The sequence below is a fragment of the Pristiophorus japonicus genome, unplaced genomic scaffold, assembly GCF_044704955.1.
Source record: "Pristiophorus japonicus isolate sPriJap1 unplaced genomic scaffold, sPriJap1.hap1 HAP1_SCAFFOLD_1442, whole genome shotgun sequence".
NCBI lineage: Eukaryota > Metazoa > Chordata > Chondrichthyes > Pristiophoridae > Pristiophorus > Pristiophorus japonicus.
In genome coordinates this window covers 30,001-39,637 of record NW_027251116.1, presented here as the reverse complement: position 1 = coordinate 39,637, position 9,637 = coordinate 30,001, and positions in this window count along the sequence as shown.

The following is a 9,637-nucleotide window of genomic DNA, read 5'->3' as shown; positions in this document are numbered from 1 at the left end:
CCTCTCTCTCTCTCTCTCTCCCCTGCCCTCTCTCTCTCTCTCCCCCTGCCCTCTCTCTCTCTCTCTCTCTCTCTCCCCCTGCCCTCTCTCTCTCTCTCTCTCTCTCCCCTGCCCTCTCTCTCTCTCTCTCCCCCTGCCCCCTCTCTCTCTCTCTCCCCCTGCCCTCTCTCTCTCTCTCTCCCCCTGCCCTTCTCTCTCTCTCCCCCTGCCCTCTCTCTCTCTCTCTCCCCCTGCCCTCTCTCTCTCTCCCCCTGCCCTCTCTCTCTCTCCCCCTGCCCTCTCTCTCTCTCTCTCCCCCTCCCCTCTCCTCTCTTCTCCCACCCCCCTCCCCTCTCTCTCTTCTCCCACCCCCCCTCCCTCTCTCTCTTCTCCCACCCCCCCTCCCCTCTCTCTCTTCTCCCACCCCCCCTCCCCTCTCTCTCTCTCTCTCCCCCTGCCCTCTCTCTCTCTCTCCCCCTGCCCTCTCTCTCTCTCTCCCCTGCCCTCTCTCTCTCTCCCCCTGCCCTCTCTCTCTCTCTCCCCCTGCCCTCCTCTCTCCCCTGCCCTCTCTCTCTCTCTCTCCCCCTGCCCTCTCTCTCTCTCTCTCCCCCTGCTCTCTCTCTCTCTCTCTCCCCCTGCCCTCTCTCTCTCTCTCTCCCCCTGCCCTCTCTCTCTCTCTCCCCCTCCCCTCTCTCTCTCTCTCCCCCTCCCCTCTCTCTCTCTCTCCCCCTCCCCTCTCTCTCTCTCTTTCCCCCTCCCCTCTCTCTTCTCCCACCCCCTCCCCTCTCTCTTCCCCAACCCCCCTCCCCTCTCTCTTCCCCACCACCCCCTCCCCTCTCTCTTCCCCACCACCCCCTCCCCTCTCTCTCCCCACCACCCCTCCCTCTCTCTTCCCCCACCACCCCTCCCCTCTCCCCTCCCCCTCTCTCTCCTCTCCCACTCCATCCCCTCTCTCTCCTCTCCCACTCCATCCCCTCTCTCTCCTCTCCCACTCCATCCCCTCTCTCTCTCTCCACCCATCCCCTCTCCTCTCCCACCCCATCCCCTCTCGCTCTCTCTTCCACCCCTCCCTCTCTTCCACCCAACCCACCCCTCCCTCTCTTCCACCCCACCCACCCCCCCTCTCTTCCACCCCCCCTCTCTTCCACCCCTCCCTCTCTCTCTCCCGCCCGAGGGCTGCACTTGGTCTGAGGGAAGGAACATTGAATTATAGAAATTTACAGCACGGGAGGAGGCCATTTTGGCCCATCGTGTCTGCGTCAGCCGACAAGAGGCTATCCAGCCTAATCCCACTTTCCAGCTCTTGGTCCGTAGCCCTGTAGGTTATGGCACTTCAGGTGCACATCCAGGTACTTTTTAAATATGGTAAGGGCTTCTGCCTCTACCACCCCTTCAGGCAGTGAAAGCTGGGGGAGTGAAGTACTTGGACTGGGGTAAGGCACTTTGGCTGGGGGAGGCATCTACTTGGACTGGGGTAAGGCACTTTGGCTGGGGGAGGCATCTACTTGGACTGGGGTAAGGCACTTTGGCAGGGGGAGGGATGTACTTGGACTGGGGTAAGGCACTTTGGCTGGGGGAGGCATCTACTTGGACTGGGGTAAGGCACTTTGGCTGGGGGAGGGATGTACTTGGACTGGGGTAAGGCACTTTGGCTGGGGGAGGCATCTACTTGGACTGGGGTAAGGCACTTTGGCAGGGGGAGGGATGTACTTGGACTGGGGTAAGGCACTTTGGCTGGGGGAGGCATCTACTTGGACTGGGGTAAGGCACTTTGGCTGGGGGAGGCATCTACTTGGACTGGGGTAAGGCACTTTGGCTGGAGGAGGCATCTACTTGGACTGGGGTAAGGCACTTTGGCTGGGGGAGGGATGTACTTGGACTGGGGTAAGGCACTTTGGCTGGGGGAGGCATCTACTTGGACTGGGGTAAGGCACTTTGGCTGGGGGAGGGTTGTACTTGGACTGGGGTAAGGCAATTTGGCTGGGGGAGGCATCTAGGACTGGGGTAAGGCAATTTGGCTGGGGGAGAGGTGTACTTGGACTGGGGTAAGGAACTTTGGCTGGGGGAGGGGTGTGCTTGGACTGGGGTAAGGCAATTTGGCTGGGGGGGGGATGTACTTGGACTGGGGTAAGGCACTTTGGCTGGGGGAGGCATCTACTTGGACTGGGGTAAGGCACTTTGGCTGGGGGAGGGATGTACTTGGACTGGGGTTAGGCACTTTGGCTGGGGGAGGCATCTACTTGGACTGGGGTAAGGCACTTTAGCTGGGGGAGGCATCTACTTGGACTGGGGTAAGACACTTTGGCTGGGGGAGGCATCTACTTGGACTGGGGTAAGGCACTTTGGCTGGGGGAGGGATGTACTTGGACTGGGGTAAGGCACTTTGGCTGGGGGAGGCATCTACTTGGACTGGGGTAAGGCACTTTGGCAGGGGGAGGGATGTACTTGGACTGGGGTAAGGCACTTTGGCTGGGGGAGGCATCTACTTGGACTGGGGTAAGGCACTTTGGCTGGGGGAGGCATCTACTTGGACTGGGGTAAGGCACTTTGGCTGGGGGAGGCATCTACTTGGACTGGGGTAAGGCACTTTGGCTGGGGGAGGGATGTACTTGGACTGGGGTAAGGCACTTTGGCTGGGGGAGGCATCTACTTGGACTGGGGTAAGGCACTTTGGCTGGGGGAGGGATGTACTTGGACTGGGGTAAGGCAATTTGGCTGGGGGAGGCATCTAGGACTGGGGTAAGGCAATTTGGCTGGGGGAGGGGTGTACTTGGACTGGGGTAAGGAACTTTGGCTGGGGGAGGGGTGTACTTGGACTGGGGTAAGGCAATTTGGCTGGGGGGGGGATGTACTTGGACTGGGGTAAGGCACTTTGGCTGGGGGAGGCATCTACTTGGACTGGGGTAAGGCACTTTGGCTGGGGGAGGGATGTACTTGGACTGGGGTTAGGCACTTTGGCTGGGGGAGGCATCTACTTGGACTGGGGTAAGACACTTTGGCTGGGGGAGGCATCTACTTGGACTGGGGTCAGGCACTTTGGCTGGGGGAGGCATCTACTTGGACTGGGGTAAGGCACTTTGGCTGGGGGAGGGATGTACTTGGACTGGGGTAAGGCACTTTGGCTGGGGGAGGCATCTACTTGGACTGGGGTAAGGTACTTTGGCTGGGGGAGGGATGTACTTGGACTGGGGTAAGGCAATTTGGCTGGGGGAGGCATCTACTTGGACTGGGGTAAGGCACTTTGGCTGGGGGAGGGATGTATTTGGACTGGGGTTAGGCACTTTGGCTGGGGGAGGCATCTACTTGGACTTGGGTAAGGCAATTTGGCTGGGGGAGGGATGTACTTGGACTGGGGTAAGGTAATTTGGCTAGCCCTTGCTGCCTTCTGGGGAGCTCTGTCCTCTGTCGCTTCAGGAAGTCAAAGTGGGTCGAGTTACAATTTGCAGAGTCATTGTGACCTTGGGATGGGCGGTTCCAGTTACACATTCCAGTGATTCTGCGTGTGGCTTATCCTCCAAGGGGACTAATCAGAGACAAAGGGTGGAGCATAGTGGCCACTTTTGCAGACAAATAAGCGCATATAGAGGTACTGGAGAGGGTGTGGAGAAGATTTACAAGAACGTTACCTGAAATGCGAGGTATACATATCAGGAAAGGATGAACAGGCTGGGTCTCTGTTCCCTTGAACAAAGAAGGCCGAGGGGTGACCTAATGGAGGTCTTTAAAATTATGAAAGTTTTGATAGAGTGGATACAGAGAGAATGTTTCCACTTGTGAGGAAGACCATAACTAGAGGCCATCAATATAAGATAGTTACCAACAAATCCAATAGGGAATTCAGAGAAACCTCTTTACCCAGAGAGTGGTGAGAAACATAGACACATAGAAAATAGGTGCAGGAGTAGGCCATTCGGCCCTTCGAGCCTGCACCACCATTCAATAAGATCATGGCCGATCATTCCCTCAGTACCCCTTTCCTGCTTTCTCTCCATACCCCTTGATCCCTTTAGCCCCACTTCCTACCATTGCTTTCCCCGACCGTTAGCTATTTTTTTTAAAAGCAACGTTAAATTTTCTTTATTTGTTTTCTTTCGCCCGCAGAAACCATTGGCAGCCAGACAGAGCGGAGGGTTTTTTTTTTTCAGCCTGCAGTCTAATCCTGTCTGCCGGAACGCTTGTCTTATAATCCGGATAAAATCCGAGCCTGTCTCCAAGTCAGAGCAGCTGTCGGAGCAGATGGACGGGAGGGGAGAGTGGGGGGGGGGGGGGGCGGTGGAGAGTGGATGGACGGGTGGTGATGCAATCGTTCCACAGGGGTCGGAATGTCCAGTGGCTGCACTCTTGCTGGCTTGCAAGCAGTATAATATCTCCAGTGGTTGCACACACCTGTATAAAGCATCTGAGGGAGAGTGGCGCAATGGGCTGGTGATGACATGAGGCCACACGCCCCACCCCTTGATTCCCTTAGTGCCCAAAAATCTATCCATCTCCGTCTTGAATATACTCAACCACTGAGCATTCACCGCCCCCTGTGGTAGAGAATTCCAAAGATACACAACCCTCCAAGTGAAGAAATTTCTCCTCGGCTCGGTGTCAGCCGTGGCTCAGCGGGTAGCACTCCTCGCCTCGGGGTCAGAAGGTTGTGGGTTCAAGTCCCACTCCGGGGACTTGAGCACAAAAAAATCTCGGCTGATACTCCAGTGCAGTGCTGAGGGAGCGTTGCACTGTCAGAGGTGGCGTCTTTCAGATGAGACGTTAAACCAATGCCCCGTCTGCCTTCTCAAGTGGACATAAAAGATCCCATGGCACTATTTTGAAGAAGAGCAGGTGAGTTATCCCCGGTGTCCTGGGGCCAATATTTATCCCTCAATCAACAGAACAAAAAAACAGATTATCTGATCGTTATCACTTTGCTGTTAGTGGAAGCTTGCTGTGTGCAAATTGGCTGCCGCGTTTCCCACAATCATCATCGTAGGCAGTCCCTCGGAATCTAGGAAGACTTGCTTCCACTTTTAAAATGAGTCCTTAGGTGGCTGAACAGTCCAATACGAGAACCACAGTCCCTGTCACAGGTGGGACAGATAGAAACATAGAAAATAGATGCAGGAGTAGGCCATTCGGCCCTTCGAACCTGCACCACCATTCAATATGATCATGGCTGAACATGCAACTTCAGTACCCCATTCCTGCTTTCTCTCCATACCCCTTGATCCCTTTAGCCATAAGGGCCACATCTAACTCCCTTTTGAATATATCTAACAAACTGGCCTCAACAACTTTCTGTGGTATAGAATTCCACAGGTTCACCACTCTCTGAGTGAAGAAGTTTCTCCTCATCTCGGTCCTAAATGGCTTACCCCTTATCCTTAGACTGTGATCCCAGGTTCTGGACTTTCCCAACATCGGGAACATTCTTCCTGCATCTAATCTGTCCAATCCCGCCAGAATTTTATATGTTTCAATGAGATCCCCTCTCATTCGTCTAAATTCCAGTGAATATAAGCCGAGTTGATCCAGTCTTTCTTCATATGTCAGTCCTGCCATCCCGGGAATCAGTCTGGTGAACCTTTGTTGCACTCCCTCAATAGCAAGAATGTCCTTCCTTAGTTTAGGAGACCAAAACTGTACACAATATTCAAGGTGTGGCCTCACCAAGGCCCTGTACAACTGCAGTAAGACCTCCCTGCTCCTATACTCAATTCCTCTCGTGAGGAAGGCCAACATGCCATTTGCCTTCTTCACCGCCTGCTGTACCTACATGCCAACTTTCAATGACTGATGTACCATAACACCCAGGTCTCGTTGCACCTCCCCTTTTCCTAATCTGTCACCATTCAGATAATATTCTGCCTTCCTGTTTTTGCCACCAATGTGGATAACCTCACATTTATCTACATTATACTGCATCTGCCATGCATTTGCCCACTCACCTAACCCGTCCAAGTCTCCCTGCAGCCTCTTAGCATCCTCCTCACAGCTCAGACTGCCACCCAGCTTAGTGTCATCTGCAAACTTGGAGATATTATATTCAATTCCTTCATCTAAATCATTGATGTATATTGTAAATAGCTGGGGTCCCAGCACTGAACCCTGCGGCACCCCACTGGTCACTGCCATTCTGAAAAGGACCCATTTATTCCGACTCTTTGCTTCCTGTCTGCCAACCAGTTCTCTATCCACATCAAGACATTAACCCCAATACCATGTGATTTAATTTTGCACACCAATCTCTTGTGTGGGACCTTGTCAAAAGCCTTTTGAAAGTCCAAATACACCACATCCACTGATTCTCCCTTGTCCACTCTACTCGTTACATCCTCAAAAAATTCTAGAAGATTTTTCAAGCCTGATTTCCCTTTCATAAATCCATGCTGACTTGGACCGATCCTGTCACTGCTTTCAAATGCGCTGCTATTTCATCCTTAATAATTGATTCCAACATTTTCCCCACTACCGATGTCAGGCGGTTTTCTCTCTCCTTTTTTAAAAAGTGGGGTTACATTAGCTACCCTCCAATCCATAGGAACTGATCCCGAGTCTATAGAACGTTGGGAAATGATCACCAATGCATCCACTATTTCTAGGGCCACTTCCTTAATTAATCTGGGATGCAGACTGTCAGGCCCCGGGGATTTATCGGCCTTCAATCCCATCAATTTCCCCAACACAATTTCCTGACTAATAAGGATTTCCTTCAGTTCCTCCTTCTCGCTAGACCCTCGGTCCCCTAGTATTTCCGGAAGGTTATTTGAGTCTTCCTTAGTGAAGGTGAGAATGTGAGAAAGTATAGAGGAATGTTGAAAGAATGTGAAATATGTATAAGGGATTGAACATCATAAAATGCCATGTGTCCACAGACTTTGGTCACCAGTTGGGGTGCTAAGTCAGCGTGAATCAGCCAAAATGTGGTGCAGATAACAAGATAGGAAAAAGGGAAGGACAGTGTAGCAGAACCAGATGTTGCAGTACCGATATATTGTGAACATAGTCTCGAGTGCAGAGGGGGATGAAACTAAAGTGAGGCGGGCTGTGTCTGCCGACCGCGTGCAGCAGAAAAGCCCGATTGGCCCAGAATGAAGTACGGAGGAAAACGATTGGATGAATCCTTTATTCATGAGCCGCTTGGAAAATGTATAACTCCCGTGTGTATGCACTAAAACCTTGCTTGTCTTTGTAAAGTCAACGAACTCCCAGAGAGTCGGTGTTCCTTTGCGAAGGCGAGCCAGCATCGATGTCGCATTAATAAAGTATAACTCAGAGTAACTTGGTGTTCGTGTCAGTGTTTTCGCTGAGACAGATTGAGGGAAAAGAATCCGTATCAACAAAGGCAGAACCAAAGTATTTGTTCAATTGGTTTGCCATTTCTTCATTCCCCATTATAGTCGTTGAGGGAAAAGGTGGGTGGGGAGTCTGGTTTGCCGCACGCTCCTTCCGCTGCCTGCGCTTGGTTTCTGCATGCTCTCGGCGATGAGACTCGAAGTGCTCAGCGCGCTCCTGGATGCACTTCCTCCACTTAGGGCGGTCTTTGGCCAGGGACTCCCAGGTGTCAGTGGGGGATGTCGCACTTTACCAGGGAGGCTTTGAGGGTGTCCTTGTAACGTTTCCTCTGCCCACCTTTGGCTCGTTTGTCGTGATTGAGCTCCGCGTAGAGCGCTTGCTTTGGGAGTCCCGTGTCTGGGGCATGCGGACAATGTGGCCTGCCCAGCGGAGCTGGTCGAGTGTGGTCAGTGCTTCAATGCTGGGGATCCTTACCAACTGATCCATCACAGACCCCAATCCACATCCGGGACTGGGGTCAAGCCGGGCTGCGTCATCGTCCCAACCCTCTTCTCAATCTTCCTCGCTGCCATGCTCCACCTCACAGTCAACAAGCTCCCCGCTGGAGTGGAACTAAACTACAGAACCAGTGGGAACCTGTTCAACCTTCGCCGTCTCCAGGCCAGGCCCAAGACCACCCCAACCTCTGTTGTCGAGCTACAGTATGCGGACGACGCCTGCGTCTGCGCACATACAGAGGCTGAACTCCAAGTCACAGTCAACGTATTTACTGAGGTGTACGAAAGCATAGGCCTTACACAAGCAGTAAAATATCTCCAGTGGTTGCACGCACCTGTATAAAGCATCTGAGGGAGAGTGGTGCAATGGGCTGGTGATGACATGAGGCCACACGCCCCATCCCTTGATTCCCTTAGTGCCCAAAAATCTATCCATCTCCGTCTTGAATATACTCAACCACTGAGCATCCACTGCCCCCTGGGGTAGAGAGTTCTAAAGATTCACAACCCTCTGAGTGACAAAATTTCTCCTCGGCTCAGTGTTAGCCGTGGCTCAGTGGGTAGCACTCTCGCCTCTGAGTCAGAAGGTTGTGGGTTCAAGTCCCACTCCAGAGACTTGAGCACAAAAAACTAGGTTGACTCTAGCACAGTGCTGAGGGAGCGTTGCACTGTCAGAGGTGCCATCTTTCAGATGAGACGTTAAACTGAGGCCCTGTCTGCCCTCTCAAGTGGATATAAAATATCTCACGGCCTCTATTTCAAAGAAGAGTTATCCCCGGTGTCCTGGGGCCAATGTTTATCCCTCAATCAACATAAAAACAGATTATCTGGGTCATTATCACATTGCTGTCTGTGGGAGCTTGCTGTGCGCAAATTGGCCGCCGCGTTTCCCACATTACAACAGTGACTGCACCCCAAAAGTACTTCATTGGCTGTAAAGCACTTTGGGATGTCCGGTGGTCGTGAAAGGTGCTATATAAATGCAAAACTTTCTTTCTATACCTTGATTGCCTTAGTGCCCAACAATCTATTGATCTCGGCCCTGAGTATACTCTCGGGAGCAGCATTCCAAAGATTCTCCTCATCTCAGTCCTAAATGGCCGACTCCTTATCCTGATACTATGACCCCCTCGTTCTAGACTCTCCAGCCTGGGGAAATAGCCTCACAGCACCAATTCTGTCAAGCCCCTTAAGAAGTTTATACATTTCAATGAGATCACCTCTCATTCTTCTAATCTCCAGAGAGTATAGGCCCATTCTACTCAATCTTTCCACATAGGACAACCCTCGGATCCCAGTCCAGGGACTCTCGTTGGAGATCGGGATGAGGTTTTGGCACAACTCCCAATTTAATTCCACTTCCCGCTCCCCCGCCCCCCCATCCCTACAGCAACAACCTGCATTTATACAACATCTTTAACATCGTAAAATGTCCCATGGAGCTTCACAGGAGTGTAAAAAGCAGAGAGGTTATGTTAAACTTGTATAGAAACTTAGTTAGTCCGCACTTGTAGTTACTGTGCACAGTTCTGGTCTCCATATCACACTGGGAGTTACTATGCACAGTTCTGGTCTCCATATCACACTGGGAGTTACTGTGCACAGTTCTGGTCTCCATATCACAGTGGGAGTTACTGTGTACAGTTCTGGTCTCCATATCACACTGGGAGTTACTGTGTACAGCTCTGGTCTCCATATCACACTGGGAGTTACTGTGCACAGTTCTGGTCTCCATATCACACTGGGAGTTACTGTGCACAGTTCTGGTCTCCATATCACACTGGGAGTTACTGTGCACAGTTCTGGTCTCTATATCACACTGGGAGTTACTGTGCACAGTTCTGGTCTCCATATCACACTGGGAGTTACTGTGTACAGTTCTG